General features: G+C 29.5%; 1 protein-coding gene across 14 annotated transcripts in view; it reads right to left on the bottom strand.

Annotated features, from left to right (window-relative positions):
• LOC129912182 (potassium voltage-gated channel protein Shab) overlaps window positions 1-27,077 on the bottom strand; it is a 187,777-nt gene that overhangs the window by 138,511 nt on the left and 22,189 nt on the right. For all 14 annotated transcript variants that reach the window (XR_008771765.1, XR_008771766.1, XR_008771769.1 and 11 more), the window contains exon 3: window positions 11,855-11,891. The gene's annotated coding sequence lies outside the window, so the exon portion shown is untranslated. The remainder of the gene's footprint in view (window positions 1-11,854; window positions 11,892-27,077) is intronic.

Genomic DNA, 27,077 nt, shown 5'->3' with positions numbered 1-27,077 from the left:
ATTCGATTTGAAAAAAGAGCATTCAATAATATACATTCCAAGCCCCTAGAAAAAAAAAACTCCTTTTTTTCCGCTCTAAATTACTATATTACTCCAGTATCTGTATAATTCAATAGAATCAGAATCGCTTACTATCTACTTACGTGTTATTTTTATAAAGCTATACGAGTGGTGGATAACAACATAGGTAACTATATAATTTATTCGAATCCTAGATTACAAAGATATTGGATAGAATATTTGATCAAATTACATTTTTGGTAACTTCAACAAACAACTTAAATGAATCATTGAATCTTCCCCTAAAATTATTTCCCATCAAAGAACCCCTCGTACATACAAATTTATTCTGATTCGTTAGTGGTCCTTGTGTTTATTCACAATAATAATAAATTCTCGTTTGTTGGCAATCAACACGAAATCAACACAAGATCAACAAACTTGTGTGTTATTCCAGTCATTATCCTCGGGAGATTACCACACAAAGAATTTAAACACATTATCCTCGACTTTTTTTATCCAAACAAGAAAAAATATAAAAAAAAATAAAGAAAAAAAAACGGCAACACTTTGAGCAATAAACAAACTTAATGCAAATAAAGGCATTTCCAGTGCTGCACACAGAAAGAAACCACCGAAAGCCAAAGCAACAAACAAAACCGAAAAATTCATAAAAAATTGAAAAAAAAAAATATATTTTAATCTTTAAAAATAGACCCCAAAAGAGCTTGGAATAATCTTTGGGAGCTCAGCGAGCGGCGTGTATATGCATATTCTTTCCTTTGTTTACACGCTAAAGGCAAATGAAAAATTAAAATCATTTGCTTTATAGTGCTTTCCACTCGTCACATAACACATCCTCATCATAACGGCATACGGCACCTTGACCGATGATGCTGGCTGGCTGCTGCATGCGGTGCTTTTTCTTCCAAGAGCCAAAGCCCGACACAACAACAACAACAAACAAAAATGAACATCGATGCCGGAAAAGATAACAGGGTTGAACAGAATAGTGACGAATATCGGAATGACCTCATCAGCCGCCGCCATATTTCGAAAAAGAAGACAAACGACCAATGGCGGGCGGTATAAGTAAATCCGTTTTTAAGATTTTGAGCACCTCATGCGATGAAATTTTTCAATGGCTTTATGCCCAGTTTTTTTTTTTTTTTTTTGCTTTCTTACTTTTTGCTGAGCTTTTCCAGCTAAAATGTCGGAAGTCAATCGAATTCCATTTCAAAAAGATCCGCTTAGGTATATTTGCTTTTTCTTTCGATGGAATCGTCGTTGTGTTTTTCTTCAAAATGATGATGATGCTGGAAGAATACTATATTTCTTGCCTTGCCATTTTCATAAGAACGTTCAGTTTCCATCACCATCACAGCTTCGTCACTCTCTTCAAGTTTCGAAAAAAAAAAAAAAAAAAATAAAAGAGAATTAGCCGTAAATAATAATAATAATTCTAAAGCAGCAGCCCACAAATCGTTATTGATTGGTACCGTTTTTATGAAACTTCCTGTTGTTGGCGCAGAAAATGATAATGGCTGTGGTGTGGTGGATGTGGGGGTAGAAAAGATTGCTGCTGAAATTGTCGAATAGGTGGTACGCTAAAATATTAATTGATTAGATTTTATATATTTTTTGCTTCTATTTTTGTCGTCTTCAAGTCGACATTGCGCTGCTGTTCTGTGATTTTGGATACAAAATTTATTTTACTCGAAAAAATATATATACATTATTTAGTTTTTGTTTCTTTTTTTGATGGAAAAGATTTTAGCAATGCTGTTGATGTAAGGAGTCGAAATATTTTAAGAGTGTTTTTGTATTTTTTTTTTAACTTTTACTCATCATAAGTAAGAATTTAATGGAATTTCAAAAAAAAAAAAAAAAAATAAGTAACAGAATAAAAATTTGTTAAATGTCAAGTTTTTTTTTTATTTCACTGTGAAGTGAAAATAGGAAAAATGGAACATTAATTTCAAGAGATCACAAAATAACATACATTTTTTGTTGGTATTTTAAAAATAGAAGAAGACAAGTCGATACACTTGTTGGTGTACTTCAACTTTGGGTTAAGTTCATGAAAAATATTGGCATTTTTATTTTATTTTTTCTACAAAAAAAAAAAAAACTAAACAAAACAGATGGTATTAATAATTTTTGAAAAATAGGAATTCTACTTTTTAAAAACGAAATAATATTGTTGACGAACTACCGATACATTATAGCAATCCCGAAAAGCTGATTTGTAAAATTGAATGATTTCAACATCAATTATGGGAAATGTCAACTTGATGGAGTGTTTGGATGCAATTTTGTTGACTAAAAGAAAAAGTCACGAGTTTTTGCGAATTGACAAATGAAGGCTAACTTTCCTAGATATTAATATTCTCTATGAAATTTCATTGCCAAAATTGGAAGGAATTTTTTTTTTGATTTTGCAGTAGTTAAACAGTTTCTGCACGATACAACTTTCAGAAACGGACTCAGGTTAAATGACCTTTCAGCATTAAAAATAATTTTCAGCATTTAACATTTTAAGAAAATAGAAAATTTCCATTTAGAAGGCCAATGAGTAAGTATAAAGCTGATAGGTATGTGCAATATACAACACAGCGTCACAGCTCATACAAATCTGAAAATTAATTGCACAAAAAAATTTTAATTTACAAAGGAAAAAGGGTAAATAATAGGTAGATATTTTTTATTTTGAAATTAATTTTAAAAGGCTATAATTTTTTTTGACTTTTCACCAAATTAAAAAAAATATTTTTTAAGATGGATCTTAAAAAAAAAATTAATCTTACTTTACAGAATCTACAATTTTTTGATCACAGTCCAACTTTTGTCCATGTTTGTCCATCAATAATTTTCGTTTGTCCACCCTTCAAAAGTTTTTTTTTAGAGTAAATTCTTTTTTTTTTTTCATAGGAAGTCTAAAAATGAAAAATCGTCTAAAACGCTCAAATAGAAATAGACTCATAAAGCCAATTGCAGTCGTTTGTTCACGTTGAGTCATTTGTATTCAAATAATTTAATAAAATGAAAATATTTGCTTCAAGATTGTAACATACAGAAAAGTTACCCATACACCACAGTGACTTTCTGGGTTTCCTCTAATTTAATCACTGACTGAATAGTAAAACCAATGGAATTTACTAACTGAAAATTATATGTTTGTAAAAAAACCCTTAAATCGTAAAAATTAAAAACATATGAAATTGGGCGTCTCTATTTTGTATCAATGCAATTTAGGGCCAGTTTGTTGAGAGTGGGTTAAATCGTCAATTTGATTATTACGGATTCCCCTTAATTGAGAATTAAGGATTCGTGATAATCAAAGAGCGTTTGTTCACATTTTTTTCACCTTGATTAACAAATCATAGTTTTTCAACAAATCGTTCCATTTTCCAGTCTATCTGTCAGTTTGGTTGTCGAAAATTAATCAAGAATTAAGTTTTTTTTTTTAATTGTTTTGAAGTTTGTTATTTTGTCATTGTTCGTGAATTTGAAAGCGTAAGAAATGAAGGAACAGTAAGGAAGGTAAATAAATACCTATTTACATATCTTTTTATATCATTTTATTTATTAATGTGTATATTGTATGTATATGTTTTCAGAAAAATCTCTCAAAACCGAAACGGACATCAAATTTATCCAAAACTAAAGAAGAAAAATTAATTCGATTGGCCTCGCAGAAAAAAACATCTTAGGAATACATAAAAGAAAACAGACGAAATCAAGTCCATGCTAAAGGACTCAGCTTGGGAGGCCAGATGCAAAAAAAAACTAATAGTGCAATTTATATTTATAAACATAGGGAATAATGCTATTATTTCAACAATAATAAATACATACATACATATAATGTTTATTTTTGTTCAAAACACACTTCTTTTTTTTTTTTGGAACTTCGTACTAATGTCAGTTTTCATTTTATCGAAAACTGACACATATTTCTTTATTGTGTTGTTTTTCCTTTCATATCAGTTCGAAAATCGAGTATGAAAAAATTGAATTCCAGTAAATCCTTGATTAAATGGTGCTAATCGAGCAAAATTGGATGATTAACAAAATCTAAGATTAAATGCTCAAATCATTGATTCTTTGATTAAAATTTTTTTGAACAAACGAAATTATCAACTGGAATAATCCTTGATTAAAGATAATCGAGTGTCAACAAACTGGCCCTAGATTTCTTATTTTTTTTTAACAGAATACAGCTTACGTTTAAGTGATAAAATGATAAATTTGAGAACTTTGAATTTTTTAGTGCAAATTTTGTGTTTTGAATATCTTCTAAACATAGGATGGACTGCACAAACGATGGTTTTTTAATTGTACCCATTTCTCAAGGTGAACAAACGATTGCCGATTAAACCTAGTTTAATTAAATTTTAATTTGGGAATTTTAAAATGATATTTTGTTTGAAAAATGCTATAAGAAAATTGTTTTTTTGAATATTAATTAAACCGAGGGTGGATAAATAATGATTTTTGGTATGTATAAAGAACACGACACACGAGGTTTAGATACATAGCACGTTTTTTACAATATAAATTTGGATTTCAGTTATTTAATTTGTAAAACATGAAAAAAAACAACAAAATACAATTTTCAGAAGCGTATCTAGGTACTTAAAAGGAAATCAGATTTTCTGAAACTAGTTCTGTTAAAACAAAATATATTGCCGAATTAGTCACCCTCTGAGTTAATGCATAGTACCTTATATCTTGTTTTACGAAATTTTTATTTTTGCTCGCAAAAAATCATTAAAATTGGATTTTTTTAATAAAGGTACGAGAAACCAGCTCTTTCATTTATTTTTTTACTCTGATGCAAATGATACATAGTTTCCATAATGACAATTAACACTTTACATTCATAGATAATGAAATTACTTAAAACAAGAGCTTTTTAAAATTCTAAGCATTTAGTTGTACAAAAATACAGGGTGTCCCAAAAGTAATGGATCAAACGAAATATGCTGATAGGCCAACTTTAGGGCTCTCAGAATTTAGTAACTTGTTCATCCCAAATCCTTACGGTTTTCAATTTAATGCAGTTTTTGTGAATTATCGAAAAATCTCGACTTTGCAACAGTATTTTGCTTCCTCCGGTCATAATTGATTTTTGTTTTTTACAATTCTTTCACTAAAACATTTGCTAATAAGAATAAATAATTATTTAATCAAAATATTTTTTATTTCATACGCCATTTTGCTGCAAATTAATTAACAGTTCCATGTTTTATAAAAACTCAATTACTTAATTTTTTTTTCAGAGCAACACACTGCAAAAAATTTGTATGGTGTGACACAGGTTAATTATTTTAAAAACTTGCTGTGTTATTGCACTTTTCAAAAATGTATAAAAGTTTCCAAACTTGAAGTTAGAACAAAAGATATTACAATTTTAATGCAACAAAACAGGCCTTTTCAGAGAAAAATAACAAAGAAAAATAAACACATTTCCTCGACTGTTGTTTGTTTATTTCTTTTTGAATAAAAGCCTCGATTTTTGTTTGTTATTTTGCTCTGAAAACCCCTGTTTTTTTGCATTAAAATTGTAATATCTTTCGTTCTAATTTGAACTTTGGAAATTTTTATACATTTTTGAAAAGTGCAATAACACGGCAAGTTTTTAAAATAATAAACCAGTATCACACCATACAATTTTTTTTCGGGATGTTCCTCTCAAATAAAATTAAGAAATTGAGTTTTTATAAAACATGGAACTGTTACATAATTTGCAGCAAAATGGCGTATGAAATAAAAAATATTTTGATTAAATAATTATTTCTTATTATTAGGCAATGTTTTAGTGAAAGAATTGTAAAAAACAAAAATCAATTATGACCGGAGGAAGCAAAATACTGTTGCAAAGTCGAGATTTTTCGATAATTCACAAAAACTGCATTAAATTGAAAACCGTAAGGATTTGGGATGAACAAGTTACCAAATTCTGAGAGCCCTAAAGTTGGCCTATCTGCATATTTCGTTTGATCCATTACTTTTGGGACACCCTGTATATTCATAAAATAGAACAATAGGTTATTTAATTTGGAGAGACAAATAAATGTTGTGCATCCAGCTTTATTATTGCGTCCATCACAACCAACGTCACCACGGGGTGTGACAATTCAAAATGGCATACTGTTGTACCGTGAATTACATTTATGCAAGCTCACAATCCTTGCCAGCAAGAGCTTGTATGTACGCATATATCAGAGATGATTTAAACTTGTTCCACTATACTTGCTAATAAATCGTTTATTTTCGTTCAACTGTGTGATAAATGTTTTATTTCCAACAACTAAGCCTTTCTTCCTAGCGGCATCCTACAGTGTTCTATCGTATGTATGTATCATAGATGCTACTGCCTCTGGCTTACGTTATGTAGATCCTCGATATAATGGTGTTCCAAAAAATTTGTTCACAAAAAACTACCAACAACTAAACGCATTCCTATTTAAATCTCCATAGCCATAGAGTAGGATCCACACTCGCCAGGATGCTTCCATTTATAACACAAAAAAAAATAACATCAACAACAAAAAAATCCATGGAATGGATATACATAAAAAAAAGGACGAACGAGGAGCAAACACAAAAAACCAACACAGTTAAAAATGCGATTCCCCATAGGGGATGGATGGTGGTCCATAAAACTAATTTTCATCACGAGAAATTTTCCACAACATTATTTTCTACGCTCGATATTCTGCCAGCCCTTATATTATGAACGCATCACCATAACACCATCATAACCCGCAACCAACCCATCTTGTCCATAACAATGGCCGACACGACGACAACAACGACGACGAACGGACGCATCCTGTTCCTGTCAAGTTTGTTATTGTAGCCCGAATTGTTATAATGTGGGCGATGTATCTGTCTGTATAAATGAATAACTGATGAGGCTAGAAAAATTGAATAAGCAAGTGAAGAGTGAATAGCGAGAGGAGAGACTCAGTGATGATGAAAACAACCGCAAGGAGGTTCTCAAACAATACTTTTTTTATGTTTTTTTTTTTTTTTTATAAACGCCAATACAAAACCGCATACGCAAATTTGCATTGTTTTTTTTTTTTAATATTACTTTTAAAGTCGTGTATTTTTTTGTATTTCCCATTTTGACATGAACTTATCATTACAGTAACACTTTGTGCCGAACAAAAACATGGAGATAATAGATATCGTTTTTGTATCCAAAGTCGAAAAATTTATCAAATTTTTCATATCCTTTTATGTATAATAACAATAAGGGGAAACCGACGAAGTTATGAATACCAGAGTTATGTGCGGCAATGTTATGCCCGTCAAAGTTATACAAAACCAAAGTTATGAAAAACCGAAGTTATGAAAAACCGAAGGTATGCAAAACCGAAGTTATGCAAAACCGAAGTTTTTCATAACTCTGGTTTTACATAACTTCGGTCTTTCATAACTTCGCTTTTTCATAACTTCGACGCGCATAACTTTGTCGCGCATAACTCTGGTATTCATAACTCCGTTATTTATTCGACAATGAGCAATCACTTATGTAAGGTTTGATAATGTAGGTATCCAAGTTAACCTTAACCTTTAATCTATTGACTCAACTGAAGTCGTATTAGCCCAGGGAAATTAGTAATTTAAATCGCATTTTTCGCGGGACAAAATTTTTTTCATGGAATGTGTTCGGGTGGTTGTCCTTATCATAAAAGTCAATTTGTTGGCATAATTGGAGGTTGGGAACAGCCGCCATCTTGGAAAAGAGATTGGTATCGTTTTTATTGAATAGCTCCATTGTTATTCATTTTAACAAAAAATGACAAAGGTAAGACTTATTAACAATAAAATTATCTAAGAAATGATATACAAAACAATTCCGTGAGTTGATTAAAAAAAATTTTATAGTTGGTCAAAGTGCGGGTTTGTATCGCAAGGTTGGGACAAAATGACATTTTTTCATATATCTGACGAACTTTTGATTTGTTTGGATAATTCTTCAAGAATGAATTGTAGTACTTCTAATTACCTATAAAATGAGCCCACAATCGTTATTGTCACCATCGTATTGTAGAAGTAATCTAACTCCGAAACTCTCCATGTACTAGTCAAAAGTAAGAAAAAAGCTGTTTTTTTGCTAGTAGGCCGAGAAAATTTTGGGAGTAGAGGTATAATCAAAATATAAGTACGCAGTTTTGCAGCCATACGCGTGTTAATGTCGATTTCAAAGGTCTGACAACTCTAATTTTGTGCTTTATACGGTTTTTGGGGGGTTAAATAACGTAAGTTTTCCAGTTAATGTGAATGGGCTAAATTTATACTATTTGAAATTATAAATATACAAGCTGATGCTCTATTATTTTTCCTAAATCTGAACACCCCAATCTTGAGGATGTGACCAATAGAACTATATATAAGCCGTTTATACGATTATGTTTTAGAAGCTGTTTTTGTTTAGATTTTTGTTTGTTTATTTGAATTGAAAAGCCTGATATGGTTAGTTAAAAAAGCTTATATCGTGAGTTCTATTAACCCCATAGCCGAGATTGAGGTGTCCAGATTTAGGAAAAATAATAGAGCATCAGCTTGTATATTTATAATTTCAAATAGTATAAATTTAGCCCATTCACATTAACTGGAAAACTTACGTTATTTAACCCCCCAAAAACCGTATAAAGCACAAAATTAGAGTTGTCAGACCTTTGAAATCGACATTAACACGCGTATGGCTGCAAAACTGCGTACTTATATTTTGATTATACCTCTACTCCCAAAATTTTCTCGGCCTACTAGCAAAAAAACAGCTTTTTTCTTACTTTTGACTAGTACATGGAGAGTTTCGGAGTTAGATTACTTCTACAATACGATGGTGAAAATAACGATTGTGGGCTCATTTTATAGGTAATTAGAAGTACTACAATTCATTCTTGAAGAATTATCCAAACAAATCAAAAGTTCGTCAGATATATGAAAAAATGTCATTTTGTCCCAACCTTGCGATACAAACCCGCACTTTGACCAACTATAAAATTTTATTTAATCAACTCACGGAATTGTTTTGTATATCATTTCTTAGATAATTTTATTGTTAATAAGTCTTACCTTTGTCATTTTTTGTTAAAATGAATAACAATGGAGCTATTCAATAAAAACGATACCAATCTCTTTTCCAAGATGGCGGCTGTTCCCAACCTCCAATTATGCCAACAAATTGACTTTTATGATAAGGACAACCACCCGAACACATTTCATGAAAAAAATTTTGTCCCGCGAAAAATGCGATTTCATGCCCATATTTTGACTAATTTCCCTGAGCTATATTGTTTTCAATAATTCTGGAAAATCGTTTTGAAAACAGGTTCAAGGGGCGGACAAAATTGTATCCAATTACAACTGTCTTTCACTATGGATTGGATAGGATATTTTTCAGAACTCATACAATAAACTTTAAACTTGGTATAGTAAAAGGATTTTTGGGTTATTTTTAATTTTTTTGTAAGACTTAAATATAAACGACAAGTTGTGTTTTCCAAAAACGATTTTCAGATTTTTATAACAAAAGTCTGTGTTACTGTTGTTACTTCATAACTTTGGACTAAGTCAACCAATTTTGATAATTCTTTTTGTATTGAAAAGCCTGCAGTGTGGTCCCATTCGTCCAGTTACGGCTATAGAAACTATGAGAAAAACCATAAAACCGATGATCCATGGAAGTCGGTTTTGTTTTTTTTTTTGATAAAAATGATTATTTGTCTATCGAATAGACCCTTTTGAATGGAACAAATTCGTTCAAGACTTTTTATTGCTGAATATGATTCCTTGGCATAAATGTATTCTTCAGCCAAAAGTGCTACTAAATCCATTGGTGCACTTCTGAGAAAGCGGCAATACTGGTCGGTTTTCAGTTTTTTTTTGATGTAACACGAAAACCAAGCCCATCTTTAAAATGGTTCAAAGACACTTTTCATAGCAAATTAATTTTTTGGTCATGGTAAGATGGTTCAAAAATTTTAAAAATTATTTTTGATTAAAATTCTAATCTAAAATCAATGAAAAAAAGTTAAAAAATTGAAGATTTTATTTTTTTTTTACTTAATCAAGGGGTATTTCGTGTATGAAGCCAGTACGTCCAAACTTTGTTTGTACTAATAAAATAAAGAAGAGGTAAAATCCTTTGATAATAAGCAATTTTTATTTGTTTATGTCAATAAACGACTGAAATGTATCTCTTCAAACATTAACACTTTTTCTTTATTTTTAACTTTTTTTGTTGAAAGCCAAATTTTAAAATTCGATAAAAAGGTAATAATTGGTTAGTTTTAGAATTTTAGAAGTAAACAGACCTCGAGGGATTGAATAAATATAAGCTAAGTATCACAGACAAAAAATTTTAATTGCATCCTTATGGCCTCGTGTGCAATTTTGTGTATGTGTATTTTTATAAATATACGGATCGAATGGATGGACGGACAGCCATTAGCTTTGGTCTATTCTCTATTGCATAGAAGACAATTTAATACCAACTCTTTTACTGTTTTCAATGCCCTGAAAAACAATTCTTGTAAAATCAACGACCGCAACGAAAAGTTTCTCTTGAAAAACGAAAAAATACTCAAATGAGTTTTAAACAAAATAGCCCAGGCAAATTAGTAAATCATATTGCATTTTTCGCGATACAACATTTTTTCATGGAACGTGTTTGGGTGTATGTTCTTATTGTAAAAGTCAATTTGTTGGGATGATAGGACATTGGGAACAGCCGCCATCTTAGAAAAGAGGTCGGTGCCGTTTTTATGTCATAGCTCCATTTTTACTCATTTAAACCAAAAATGTCCAAGTACAAACTTCTTCGCAATGAAATTATCTAAAAAATGATATAAAAATAAATTCGGTGAGTTAATTAAATTCAATTTTATGTCAAAGCTATAATACCCGATGGTATTTTTTCGTTAACATGTCCACTGTTGACTTTGGAGACTTTAAAATTTTTCGTTTCGCTTCAGCTGCGTATACTAGGATTTATCATTAAATATTTTGAGTACAGTCATAAAATGTCCAATTATTGTGAAAACTAAATACCCACCTCAAATACATCAAAATGTAGTGAAGTAGAGTATTCACTATATTAAAAAGGACTTTACAACTTTGAAATATTTTCAACATTGAAGAACTGTCCAAAAGTCCGATTAATTCGTTTTTAAATGTTGCCAGAGTAAAAAAACTAAAAAAAAGCCTCAAAGCAATTCATGACAAGAAAAACCATTTAAAAAAGGAAGAACTACAAACTTAACAAATGTTATTTTCTCAAAAGAAAAACTTCCTCAATAAATTCAAAACACGTTTTCCCAATCAAACACAGCCGCATTCTTGTATATTTTATTTCATCAAATACACAAAAAAAAAAAAAAAAAAATAAACAGAAAACAGATGCTTTTAGACAAATTAAAAATAAATTACTTCCGCCAAGTAGTGTTATTGTCATCGATTTTATTCTCGATTAAGCTAATAACAGTATTAATACACTCTTCGTGTGTATTTAAATGTAGGTATATCATTTTTCTCTTGTGTATAAAATTGTTCTTTTCATTTTATTCACCCAAGTATATTATATGTATGTAGGCAGATTATTATGTATAAAGTATCATCCCTCAGTTCTTCCGTCCAACAACATTCGAACTTAAACTAAATAACCTTGGACTAATTTTTTATTGTATATTGAATGACATGAATGTTTCATTTAACCTTTTTATACTGTGTCATCAATGAAATGAAAAGTAGATTTATTTGAATAAATATAAAATAAATTAAAGAAAAAATGTCCTTTTATACAATACAACAAATAAAAAAAAAAACTTACCTTATTAATCAGTTTTATAAAACTTTATACGGAATATCTGAAATAAAAGAAAAAGGACATAAATTAGTTATTGACAGAAAAGAAATTTCAAATTAATGATGTAATATTGCTATAAATTAATTGAATGACTCTCCTAGCAATTACCTCATTCAACAAATAAACTTATAACTTGTCAATTTTTAAAAATAAAATAAAAACAAACTTTCCCAACATTCTAATTTTGAATAAAAAAAAAAAAAAAAACAAAAAACAACAACATTGAACTTTTAAGATTTATTACAGCCTTGTCTATTTATTCGCCCTAATGTGAAAATTTCATCTTTTTTTCCACTTGTTTTTTTTTATATATTTTTTTTTATAATTAACACTCAAACTCACCCACAATATATATCTACGACGAGGCCTATCACAACCGATTTGATTATACCAGATTTTAAATGACATCATTTTGTTTGTTTTTATTGCCGCAAGGTACACAAATAAATTCGCCTCGCTCTCTCTCAAAAAACCATCCCATTTAGCCATCATTCGAAAATCCAATCCAATTTTCCCATCATCATCGTGTACAAAAAGCATCACAACGCGACGACGAGAAAATCAAACTCAATCTGCATAAACAAAAAATAAGCTGCATTTTCTATTTTTGCTTTTGAAAAACCACCTGATTTATCCTCAAAAATTCTATAAAAGTTTGTTGGAGCATATGGAAAGGAAAGACGAAAACAACAAAAAGAAAAGAAAAACACTAAATGCCGCAAAAAGTTAAAAATATCCTCACTAATTGAGAATTGTGGCGATCTGCGTAGATTACAGGGTGGGGCATTATAAAGTTCATAAGTGTATAATTTTTGTAATGCAGATTTCAACGAAATGCATATATTTTGGTTTTAATAGGAGTTTTTCTTTAACCGTGAAAAACAGGAGAAAAACCATTTTTAAATGCACTTTTTAAATATTTGTAAAGAACGGAGTTGAACTATAAATTAACAAAATCTGATACTATGACTGGCAGACGAGATTACAAGCTCACTGGATTTTCACCTAAATAAGTTTCATTCTCTTTAAATATGAAATAAACGAATTAGAAAGCGTCTATTAAAAAAAATTATTTCTAACATAAGATTACTAATAAATTTATTATAAACAAACTATAAAACAATATTTTATTATTATTTATTAAAAAAAAAATATTTCCCCACCCTGTTTGTCACTCATTTGATTTTATAATTTTTAATGATCGATCATTTGAATTAATCGAAACAATTTTTGAAATCATACATAGTTTTCTTTTTCTTAAAATTTCAATTTCATAATTCTGACTCACGGACAATAAAATGCGAAGTTAATTTTGAAAAATCTATATAGTACCTAGATAGACATTAAACGTCAAAATTAAAATGATTCAGACTAAAACGATTTAGTCATACATTTTTTGTCTTATTTCACATGAATGCGAAACAAAACGGTAGATAAATGTGTTTCCTGTAATTCAATATTCTAGCTTATCAAAATCTAGGACCCTAAACAAACTGAACCTGCAATATGACCAAAAGAGAAAAGTTATTTTTTTATTTAAAAATGACTCTAACGATTGTTATTGAATTTTGTATGTTTAATTTTACAAACAAGACCCTATTTCTGAAATAGTACAGGTAAAATAGGCATTTAAAAAATAAAAAATTGCACGACTGGGGTCGCACGTACTTGCTCTCATGCTTAAAGTAACTATAATGTTAAAGCTTTTTATTCAAGAAATTTAAAATTTGATATTTTGAAGAAATTTCATAAGTAGTATAAAAAAATTAAATCGGTTTTTATAATTAATTAAACTCCGTCATACATTATCTTAGAAAAAAAAAACAAATATGCCATTTTATTTCTTGTATAAAAAGGTATTTTTAGAAAAAAATTTTCGAAAATTGTAGGAGCCGTTTTTTAAAAAAATAATTTTTTATATATAAAAATGTTTTAACATTTTTCGAAAAAAAAATTGGTATGCCATTTTGAAGAAATAATTAATTTACACATAAAAACTAAATTTCAAAATTTTTCATTGATCCGTTTTCAAAAAATTGATTTTTCAAAAAAAAATTTTGAAATATTTTTTAAAAAACCAAAAATGCGTTTTTGGAAAATTTTCTAAAATTTTAATATTATCTTTACTTACACACTTTTGTATAAAAATTTTCATTTAAATCGGGTTAATTTTGTACGAGATATTCAGAAACGAAAAAAACCGTTCTATGACAGGTACCGTTAATAACGGTACAAAAAATATTTTTTTTATTTAATAAGTTGGCTCTTATGTGCAGTACTACACACAAAAATTTTAATCAAAATCGTTAGAGCCGTTTTTGAAAAAAATGAACTTTTCTATTTCCGTTATATGGCAGGTACCGTTAGTTTTGGTCATAAAAAAAAATTTCAATTTCCCCTCTAGGGAATCACCAAAAACTGCTAACTACCAAGTTTGAAGAAAATCACTTCACTCGTTTAGGCTGCAGCTCCAGATAGAGACAGACACACAGACAGACAGACAGACAGAATTGCCGGACCCACTTTTTTGGCATTCTCCATCATCGTAATGTCATGTAAAATTGTTATCTCGAGTTCGATTTTTCTTACGAATCCTAAACTTGCCCTATAGTACCTATATCGCAAGTAAGAAATTGTTACACTCATGAAACTTGGCAAAAAGTTTGCTTTTGGAATAAGAACCAAGGATAAAAAAAAGTTGGGTGGAAGGGTGTATTTTAGCGGACAAGAGGGAGGGGGTGAAGCTCAAAAATATAGTGAAAAAATTTATCATCATATGACACATGTTTCTAAGGTATTTTTTGATGCTGAATCTAATGATTCAATTACCTAATACGATTGCTATAGGAAAAGTTATTGCCGATTAAAAACAAGGGTGCTTGTTTTTTGACCTCAACAGGTAAAATATAACCGAATACCGAAACCCATGTGAAAAACATGCTACACTGATGAAATTCGGGATGAAGGTTTTAGATAAAGCAAAAGTTCTTAAAAATATTTTTTGGTGAAAGGGTGTTTTTTTGTTGGGATGAGTTATGTGTGAGAAAGGTATCATAACAGCTGACTTATATTTTATTAATTTTTAAAACTTGGTGAAAAGGTTTTGGTTGGTATAAGAATTAAGAATCTATAAAGTGTACAAAATTATTTTGAGTCAAAGGGTGTTTTTTTTAAGAAATGATGAAATTCGGAATTAGTACCACAAAAACTGGGAAAAAATTGTTACACCAATGAAAATCGGTAAAAATGTTTCATTTATAACAGAAACCAAGAACCCAAGCCAAACAGTATATACAAATATTTTATTTTAAAAGGTGTTTTTTTTTTTTTGAAATAGGGAAAATCCGCGATAATTCCAATAAAATCAATGGTATAAAAGTTACCCCTACAAAATTTATTAAAAATGTTGTCTTTTCCATGGGAATTACGAATAAATTAAAACTATAAATTTTTTTATCTGAAAGGGTGTTTTTTTAGGTGTAAAGAAAATATGGGTATATTTGAAAAAGTGTGTAAAACTAGAGTAATATTAGTGGTACCCTATTGAAATTCAGAAATTAAGTTACTTTTAAGATAAGAAACAAGAATCTAAAACTTCTATAAAAATATCATGGTTAAAAAGGTGTTTTTTTGAGTGAAAACAAAAATGATGGGTCACCCTAATGAAATTTGATGAAAACATTGAATTTGGGATAGAAAGCAAGAGTAAAGAGTTTTCATAAAAACAATTTAGGGGAAAGGGTGTTTTTTTTTTCGAAGAGACAGTAAAATCTGTAATTGGTCCCAAAAAGCCAGACCGAATCACCGGACCCTTGTTTTTGGCATTCTCTGTCATCGTAATGTCATGTAAAATTGTTATCTTGAGTTCCTATATAGCAAGTAAAAAATCGATTTTTAAAGAAAATTTTTTCCAAAAAAAATTTCTTACTGAAATAAAAAAATCTAAATCTTTCGAATCCTCTTTTTGGCAAAAATAACAATATAATTTTCTTCAAAATCTATAGATAAGTTATAAAGATATGATAATTTTTGTAATGATAAATATTTTCGACTCTTTTTTTGTTACGTTTTTTGTTTTTGTCTATAACTTGAAAAGGTAAACGAATTTAAAAATTTTTATTAAGATTTTTTTTTGTAGATAATTAAATTTCCTACCATAATATCCTTTAAAAAAATTTTAAATTAAAATATTGTAAAAACTCAAGAAAAATATACACACTTTATTGCTTTATCTTAAAGCACATAAATCATAAATAATATTATAAGAATCAGAAAATGTTATTTAAAAAATAACAAATGCATCACTTGCAGCTGTTTTCAATAATTTTATAGTTTTAAAATTTTTCTAAATCTCAAACGAAAGAAATTGAGATTTGGAGAAAAGGAACATTAAAGTTCTATTCTTTTTTAAACATTCAAAAATAAAAACAAATACAAAACTAGCCATACAAATTTTTATTTAATTTTCGATTAAAAATATAATAATTAATTTTACATTTAATAAATTCCTCTTAAGTTTTATATATCAAAATAAACCAAGTATTTATTGGTTCAAATTAAATCATAGTAAATTATTGCTAATGTGAACACTGTAAAATATAACAAAAAAAGATTAATTTTTGAAATAATTTTGACCTAAAGTCAACATTAAAAAAAAAAAATTTTTTTTTTTTTTTGGAAAAAATCCCTATTGCATAATTTGTTCGGTATTACACAAAGATTTTTTATTGTGAATGTTACCATTAATTTCTTCTGGATATAGTTCGGTAAACATTCTTATTCATAGTAGATCTGAACTAACCACTCTACCTTGTATCGCAAAATATTTCATGCGAATTTAAAATACATTTTCATTCGAGAGAAAATAAGATTCCCCTCTGAGCAAAAAAAAAAAATAAACAACAATAACATCCGCGATCTCTTTATTGGATTATCAATTTATCATCATAAAGAAACCAAACTATTAAAGAGTTTTAAAGAAGAATTTCCTTAGATCTATTTATTACCTGAACAAAGTCATTAACGAGTAAACATTTTTGGGGGTACTTTTTAAAATTTTAATTGGATTTTAATTAAAGTTTTTTTTCGTGGGAAGAGGAACTCTGAAGCGTGTGCTTATACAGATTTTCTGCAAGGCGAAGGCAAAGGCGTGATGTCGATGGATGCACAAGCAAATTAATTTGTTTATACTTTCTTAATTTTCAATTAAATGGTGAAAACGGTAGTAAACGGGGTAAAGAAGTGAATTTTTTTTCTGGAAAAGGAAAGTCTTTAAACTGTAAGAGAAAATATTTTTAAACAAAAACAATAAACAAAAAACTGTTTTTGTAATCATTACAGTGCTTTGTTGTTTTAAATCAGCATCAGCCCCTGATGCAAACTAAATCTTCTCAAGATATATACAATTTATGGGATGTGTGGCTGTGCCAACAACTGTTTTATTGATATTTTCATTTGAATGAAATATGTACATTTTGTAATTTTAGAAAGTGAATATTTAAAATGAGTTTGATTTCACAACAAAACTCTTTAATTGCCGAAAATACGTACTCGCACGAAGTTTATAAAGGTCATAGGTTATGTTCTTCCTTTTTGATAGATTTTTGATTGATTGAAATATTAATTTCAAATTTCAAAAAATGAACCCTCAAAAGGCAAACAAAGCTCTATCTGCACTTTGTTGGTCTCAGCTCATCTTTTCAAGAAGAGCACTTTCGAAGCAATGATTAACTAAAACCAGTAAAACTTTCAAGCTAGCAATGTAAACAATCGATATAATCATTACTCTCAGCAGGATACTAATCCACACAAGTATTGCACATTGATGGACCGGATGAAGTATAGGAGCATCTTAAACCACAACTTCCCACTGATTCCCACAGTCTTTTAGTTTTTTTTGTTTTTTTTTTTTAAATGATTCGGTTTCTCCCAAGTCCCAAATAAGAGTTCTTCCTCAAAGTGGCCATAGAAATTGATGGTGATTGTTGATTGAGGTCGATAGTTTTCTTGATTTGGGGGGTGTTTTTTGCTGAAGTGGTTATAGTCGATTGGAAAATGATAGACGAATCACCCATAGTATGAGCAACCTCATCTGCTGGTCTTAAAGATACGAATTATTTGCACACCCTCACTCGCCTTATCTACCTATAAGAAGTAACCAGTAGAACCAATACTAAATTGGGGGGTTGGTTGAGTAGTGTAGATGAAAAGGAATCAACATTTTTGGTTGTACTTAAATCTGTTTGAAAACAGCTTATCATATTTGTTTGGGTTTGAAATGTGGAATCCAGTTGAAAATATCTTCGTTTCAAATGAATATAATCGGATGGATTTGTCAGTTCTTGATATTGTGCACTGAAATTGGTAGTTTTGTTTGTTTTATATTTCAAATTTTCAGCTATTACTTGCAAAAAGGATTATCATTGCAATGAAATGAAGATGCTTTTGTACCTTCATATGGATAATATTAGAACAGTTAACACAAGACTTGGATTTAAATGCATTTGCCCAAAGACTTTTTTCTATACTGTCATGAACATAAATTGGAAAACATGTTAAGATTAGTTCCAAATATTTTTTTTTTTTGAACTTTATCAAATTTTAGAATTAATATCGAAGAAGGGAGTTTTAGCAAGATAAGTATTCAAAAACACAAACATCAAAATTTCATAGGAATTAGCTATAGGCTAGGCATCTATTAAATTTCAAGATATTGAAGATGAAGAGGGAAGATAGTGGCCGGAAGATCTGAATTTTTTTGCAAGATTAAGTCCCAATTCATTCACTCTCCATTAAATTTAAAGTCGCCATTTAAAATGGGAAATTTTAAATTTCTTATGCCATTTGAAATATTTTCAAGTTTTAATGGCGCCTTTAAATATAATGGAGAGTGAATAAATTGGGCCTAAGTGTGTTTGAAGTGCCAGCTATTTTCCTAGGCCAAAGCACCTACAATGGCCATTTGTAGATACGTCCATGAACATGAACATTGTAAAAACAAACTACTTTTTGAATTTTTTAAATCATTGTTTTAGTGTTTTTGAATAAAATCTCAAACAATATGAAATTAATTTATTTATCAAAAATTTTCGATTCAGTTTGTGTGATTTCTTTCAAAAAAAGACGTTGAAGTATCATCGAAAAATTCGTGTTGTAAAATCGGCAATCTGCTTGAATTTAATATTAATTTTAATAAAAGTGATAACATTAAAAAAAAACAATATTATTGAAGATAAAAAAAGATGTTGCTGTTATTCTGTTTTAAAAATTTAGAGGAATTTAGTGGAGAATGTAAGAAATAATTCAATATGGTCTAATGGAATTTAGATGAAAAAAGATATACATAGAAACATATCCAGGTAAGTGTTTGTTTTTTAATAAAAAAAATTACGGGCCCTTTTATGACTCGAGAGTCGAACGTTCGACTCAAGGCTAAAGATTTGGGAAACACTCATGTTGTAGTATTCCGATTAAAAAACTACGACGTTCACCCTATAATGGAGCCAAAATAATAAAAAAAATATGCCCCAATATCATTTTTAAAACACTAAATCGCTCATTACAGGCTCAAAAACTTTGAATCACTAAATTTTTCTAGCCATTCACAGCTCATTAATAGGGCAATACGTAAAATTAAATTTATAAATTATATTTAACGTCATTTTGCACTTGTTTCTTAAGTCATGTATTTTTTTTTTTTTTTCGTATTTAAAGTTGTGGAAATGTATAGCATTTGATCGTAATTATTCCGAGGTTCCAAAATTCTCTTCTTTATAAAGTATTGCAAATTTTGTAAAACGATACTTTTTGGAATGCTCAAGAAAAATCTTTGTTTCTGTTTTCAAAGGAAAGAGTTGTTCTGCAAACAGACGGTTTGTTTAACTGGCTATACATTTATCTCCAAAATGAAGAGGGATAGATATCAAAAAAAATATTTCAATTTTTTTTTTGTCCATACAAAAATCTTGCAAAAAAGTCGATCTTAATTCCTCTTTTTCATTTCAAATTTTGTTCAATTAAGCGAAAGTTTATATTATATAGGTATTTGTATTTATCAACGGAATGCAAAACGTTAGATGGTTTTAATTCTTAAAGTACAAATAAAGCTAAAAAAACAAAGCTTCTTGTTTGGAATCTACTTTCTCAGCCTTTTGCTTGTAATTTTTTTTTTTCATTTTACAAAAATTTCGGAAATGTTGATAGTAATCAATATTAAAACCACTTAAAATAACTTTAAAATTAGTTTTGTGTCCTAAACTTAGCTTAGTCTTTTATAAAAAAAAAATCTAAAAACAAAAAAATAATAAACCTGTTCGCCCGTAAAAGTTGCTACCGAATTCAAAACTCAGCTTTAAATCGCGGCTTTTCATGATTATTGGGGGCTTAAGCATCGCAAGTTTTGAGTATAAAGACTATTGCTCCGCCATTTGTCCCAAGACTGAAATTGACAAATCGTCAGTTCCTGAACTTAAAATGTGAAAGTGTTTAGGTCATTCATATTAATTGGAAAACTCACGTTTTTTAACCCCTTACAAACAATATAAAACTGCGATTTAAGGCTATAAAACTTCATACTCACATTTTGCTTATAACTCCACTCACTCTCAAAATTTGCTGTGACAAGTTGGAATTTTTTACATTCAAAAAGTATTGATAATATCGATTTTTCGTACTAGATAAATTTTCCAGGTAAACTGTATTGCCGATAGGGCAATTTAAAAATCTTCAACGAAACTCTCGTAGTGCTCTCGTTTCGTATCATCTCGAAATATTGTGAATCAGACATAAAGCAACTTTTTTTTTAAGTTTTGTCATAAAAACATTAAATCAATAGATAATATCAAATAAAATGTCAAATCGTTTAAAATACTTTTTATATTTTCCAATTCCTCAAACAAGTATGGGTATTCTTACATTTTGACGTTTTCAAGTAGTGCATTCCAAAAAGAATCAAATTACGTCTAATGTATAAAATTTCATGACAAATTTAATCACATGTTGGTTCAGCACCCTCAAATACAACTCTTAAAGTTAAATGCATGTTATACCGGCACGAATTGGTAATAAAAGCACTATAAAACTTCGAACATATTTAAATTACAAAACCCGGATCTTAAGGCATTTCACACAAGTCAGTCTGTCTGGCCCTGACCTAGTAAAAACAAAGTTGTCACTCAAGAAATTCCTATGGAACAAGTGAATACTATTATCTTGGCAAATTTTATGAACTTTTCAAAATATTTTCAAAACCAGAAAGAAAAATTGTGAAAGGTGTGATTGTGATGTTTTCTATGTCGTCTCGCTCGATAAAACGTTTGTTTTGAAATACTCTCAATTTCACACAAAAACACAAAGCCGACCGACGCCGACAATCTTCTGTAAATGACAAATTTTATCACCACCAGATTTATGGAAAACAGATCACACAGCATTCAAAATTCCATAAACCCACTCAAACTTTTTGAAAATTTAATAAATCTATAATTGCTTAATTTTGTTCTTAATTTAGCTACTGCTTGTAAATATACTTAAAATGTTTTCTCAAAATTTATTTAGATGAAAATTATGTTAATTTCATGTGAAACATAATTTTTCAAGAAAATATTGAAATGACTCAGGTCAAGATATGAGTGCATTTTGCATCTCATCATCTATTTTTAACAACCAAAAAAAAAAATCAAAAACTATTTTTAAGAATTTTTTGTATAAAAATAGAACAAACTATACAAAGTGTATTTACGCATTTTAAACTGAGAATAAAAAAAGATACAAATTGCTGTGTGTAAAATGTATCATTAACATGAGGGGGACCTGCTGCGATGCAGAAGAGCAGAATCACTGGAAAACTGTAGATTTTTTTTTTGAATATATCCGTTTTTATAACGAATAGCTTAATTTTTTTTTCTGGTGGCACTCATGAATGTGGTATATGCTCATAGAATCATCTATGCCTTACTTTTCAATTTTCACAGAAGCAATATATATTTTCAAATAATTCAAGTTGTTTTTTTTTTGTGATTTTTTTCTCGACTGAATTTGGTTCTCTGTCGAAGCGGAAAAATGAATCCGGTGGTGGTAGATATGGCTATATAGAAAGAGAGGGCGATTTCCTTTTCATTTTCATCTCATTTGGAAATTTTGCCAACAACTTTTGTCGATTTCTTTGAACCTTTCAACGATTGGCTTTTTAGAGCATCAGAGTCACAGAGTTGTAGAGTAGAGCATAGCGATGTGTTTCATTCTAATTTGTTCGGAGAAAAAAAAAAAAATGATGATGAATATTTCAATGCTCTGTTTCGAATTTTTTTTGTCGTGCATTTTAGATCTGAGATGGATTTTTTTTGGAAGTGTCTTTTTTTTGTTGTTGTTGGATTGGAGGACGCTTGCTGACGACGACGAATAGTGATATCTTTCGATAGATACTTTTTCAGGTTCGATAAACAGAGGAAGTTGCGCATTGCAGTGTATGAAAATGTATAGAAAGTACGGTGAATAGCTTGCTTTTTTGTGCAGCTGATGATGGCTGTGATGCTGGTGGTGTTTTGAAGGTTTATAAGAAACGTTTTGAACCCCCACCGAGAGAGCGAGTTTTTCAGTTCAATATGATGCTTTTTTGGCTTCATTCAGTGATATCAAATTGAGTCCAAGAAAATGTCTTATATAGAATCTGTTTTGTTTGTAATTTCCTTTTTGCTTCGATCCTTTTTCGTCATATTGGAAGATTTCTTAGGATTTCTTCGTTACTTCATCATATTGGCTATGAAGACGATGAGATTTCTTCGTCTTTGCAAAAGATAAACTAAATGTCAATTTTTGTAACTATGGGAAGTTGCTTTTTCGTCGTTCCTCCTCCTTCGAACGAGATCTATATCTTTAGTTGCTAGTATAGTGTAATCCAATTCTATATGTTTGAATGTGAAAAGCATCTGTCACAGTTTTTTTTTTCTCGATATTTGAACATTAAACATGTGGCTATATGTGATGACATAGAGAGACGACTACGACGGAGGTGGTATTGATTTGAGCGACACGTGTTTCTTGCTGAAGATCTTTGTATATATTGACACTGACAGATAAGTCAAGATGTTTATTCTAGGTTGACTTCTTGCGAAGTCTATATAACCAATATGGACGATACTCTGCGACCAATATGTCTCTAAAATTAGATTGAAATTAATGTTTTGTTTAGATTGAATGTGGCGAATCATTTTGACATTAATCGATGGTTTTCAAACTTACTATGGTGGAAAAGTATATACCTAGACGAAATCAATTAATCATTGTTAAGTGTTCAACCTCGAACTTTTTAGATTAACAATAACAATTAATAATGAAAATTTGTCGGAAATAATTATTTTTTTTTTTTTTTGTATTTCGTTTTGATGTTTTGTGGGGGTGTTTTTTGTTATCATTTTGAACAAGTTGGTTGTTGTTTAGGTTTGTTTAAGTATATAAGTTCTTCGAATAAAGTGGAAAAATTTGAGATGTAGGTACAGTGGCGACAAAATAAATAGCACATGTACCCTAAAATTTCTAAAAAGAAAGTTTTTCGCACTTTTTTAACTTAAAAGAGCTGTTTTATTAATGAGGAAGTAAGAACACAGATATATTTGATTTATTAAAAAAGAAATTAAGGGCATTGAATTCTTTAACAAAAAATAACAACAAAATCATTAATACAGCTCAAGTTTTTTAGGACAAAATAAATAGCACACTTCCTAAAACCAAAAACAAATTAACAAAAATTTTGACACAGTTTAAAGAAAATAACTAGTATTTGGTTGGGTAACCCTTATTATTTATCACAGCATAAAACCAGCGGTTAATAGACGTAACAAGACTCCGAAATCGTTCAAAAGGTACTGAGTACCAAGCTCGTCGAAATTCCTCCCAAAGTTTGTCCAAATTTGAGGTATCAGACCTGTTAATCGCTTTTCCCACGTCACTCTACAAGTCCTCAATAGGATTCAGATTTGGGGACTGGCTTGGCAATTCCATAACACCGATTTTTTGGACGGATAGCAATTGTTTCACAGACTTAGTCTTATGTTTTGGATCGTTATCCTGTAGAAATGTCCACTTTAAAGGCATTTCCTTCACAGTAAAAGGTAGAATAGTGTCCCTTAGGATCTCCTTGTACTTAAGGTGGTCCATAATACCCTCTATCCGATGAAATGGCCCCACACCATGCCAAGAAAAACATCCCCAAACAAGAATACTAGCCCCACCATCCTTAACAGTCTATATTTTATACTGCGGGTCACATTTCAACTGCCCCACGCGGGGAATTTCTGTATGGGGCATTTGGAAATACCTCTTATGCCTCGTAGGGGGCATTTCCAAATAGAGAAATGATTTGTTATTGTGTAAGGTTGAACATTTATTAATTTATTTCTATGAATATTTTTTTTTTTTTTTTGAAGTGATTTGAAACAAAATGAAACGAAAAAGCGACAGAAAAAATCAATTGATTAGGTATAACTTTTTTGTTTTAATAGATAGATAAATGAAATTTATACTGTAGGTAGGTAATTAAATAAACTATTATTGTGCAAAATTTCAATCATTTCCATATTTCATATCCAGAGATAACGATAAAAAGATGTTCTTTTCCTAAACACATTATTTGTTTTGATCTAGAGCACATAAACTTTTGATTTGACTTTAAAAAATGATTTTTTAAGGTTTCACTTCTACCACGTGTGAATTGCACACATGATTTTTTTTAAGTTATGATGGAAAAGATGAACATAAAAGCATAAATTCTCAGGTACAAGCCATATACAGGGTGTCCCAAAAGTAATGGATCAAACGAAGTATGCTGATAGGGGATCTTAAGGGCTGTCAGAATTTGGTAACTTGTTCATCCCAAATAATTACGGTTTTCGATTTAATGCAATTCTTGTGAAATTTCGAAAAATCCCTACTTTGCAACAGTATTTTGCTTCCTACGCCCATTATTGATTTTTGTTTTTTTAAATTCTTTTACTAAAACATTGCCAAATAATTAGGAACAATTAATTAATCAAAACATTTTTTATTTCATACGCCATTTCGCTGCATATTAGCTAACAGTTTTAAGTTTTATAAAAAGCCAATTTCTAACTTTTATTTGAGAGCAACACCGTTAAAAAAATTTGTACGGTGTGAGAATGGTTTATTATTTTAAAAAGTTGCCCTGTTATTGTAGTTTTCAAAAAAGTATAAAAATTCCGAAAGTTGCAGTTAGATCGCAAAATATTACAATTTTAATTCAACAAAACAGGGTTTTTCAGATTAAAAAAGAACCAAAAATAAACACATTTTCTCGAACTGTTATTTGTTTATTTTTCTTTGAACAAAAGCCTTTATTTTTGTTTGTATTTTTGCTCTGAAAAACCCTGTTTTGTTGAATTCAAATTGTAATATATTGCGATCTAACTGCAACTTTGGGAACATTTATACTTTTTTGAAAACTACAATAACAGGGCAACTTTTTAAAATAATAAACCATTCTCACACCGTACAAATTTTTTTAACGGTGTTGCTATAAAAAAAAAGTATAAAAGTATAAAACTTGAAACTGTAAGCTAATTTGCAGCGAAATGGCGTATGGAATGAAAAATATTTTGATTAATTAATAGTTCCTAATTATTTGGCAATGTTTTTGTAAAAGAATTTAAAAAAACAAAAATCAATAATGGGCGTAGGAAGCAAAATACTGTTGCAAGGTAGGGATTTTTCGAAATTTTTCAAGAATTGCATTAAATCGAAAACCATAAGGATTTGGGATGAACAAGTTACCAAATTCTGAGAGCCCTTAAGATCCCCTATCAGCATACTTTTTCATTGTTCATTGATAAAAAGGAGAAAAAGTGTGATTTTTTCAAATTTTTTAATTTAATTTCAACGATTTTTTTTTTATTCTTCAAAAAAAAGAAATTGGATTATGCTATTTTTTAATTTATATGCTTAAAGAATGTAGGTATTTTTAATCATGGAAATCAAGTAACATACTATTTTATTTTCGTATAAATTGTTTTAAAAATTTATTTAAATTGAATTGTAAGGCAAGTTCGCGCGTCCCAGTCGTGCATTTTATTTAATAATGCTTTTGTATTTCATAAAGCTAATAGTAGGTAACTTTAAAATAGATTCGGATTCACCACCTCTAAAACCTTCAGAAAAGTAATGAGACACTAAACGAACATCATATAAGTTTATTTTGGTTCTTGTGACAAAAAGGTTGTTGACCAATGTTTTTGAAGATTTTTTTTAAATTTTTTGCAAAAAAAACGACACAGTTTAAACACAAAACGTAAAATATGTCAAAATTATTTAAAAAATAAATCGTTACATTCATAAACCAACCAATGTCTTTTATACATACAGCACTATTTTTACAAAAAATGAGCAACAAGTTAGGTTTTGATTACAAATTTTTCTAATAATTGCTTGAAAGTTTAAAAGCAACTTGAACTACAATAAAAGGTTCGTGCTACCTAGTCGTTCAATATACATATTTTACCAAAAAACAAAACAAAAAAAAAAAAATATATTCTACTCGCTTCACGATTCATGTTTAAAATCCCTTCGGAAAGAAAAAATTTATAAATGGCAAAACAGGTAATGTAAAAAATTATAGAAAGTATCCACCAGTAGATATATTATGTACATTGTACATAACTCCCCTATAATGACAGTTGAAAAATTCTATACTTTTCTCTTTAGGGGGTGGTTTTTTGTTTTGAGCAGTTTAAATGTTCTATATTATGCTTGAACGATGGAAAAATTGATTGAGAGAGAGCTCTCATTTCGAGTGGACAGCTATTGACAGACATTGATTGAATTGTGAAATGATTTTGATTGCAAACTCAAGATCATACCATGAAATCCATCTCATCTTGTGAATTGATGTAAGTTTCAAGTGATGACATCTTATATTTTTTGGAGAGCTTGTTAGCTTGAATTTAATTAAATTTAGGGGATGTTCTGCTGGCTAAATCACATTATTAAAGACTATTAAATATTTTGTCACTCTTGATGAATTCGTAGAATACATAAGAAGACTTAAGCAATTGATTTAAATATTTAAGAAATCTATTTTTTTTTTTGTAGATACAAATAATTACACGGTGCGACACTGAAAATACACCCGAGAAATAACACAGTCTAGGTTGTTCGTATGGTCGAATAATGCATAAAAATA

This window comes from Episyrphus balteatus, chromosome 2 (assembly GCF_945859705.1).
Source record: "Episyrphus balteatus chromosome 2, idEpiBalt1.1, whole genome shotgun sequence".
NCBI classification, from domain to species: Eukaryota; Metazoa; Arthropoda; class Insecta; order Diptera; family Syrphidae; genus Episyrphus; species Episyrphus balteatus.
Note: the sequence above shows the minus strand (reverse complement) of the source record. Positions and strands in the feature narration are given on the sequence as shown.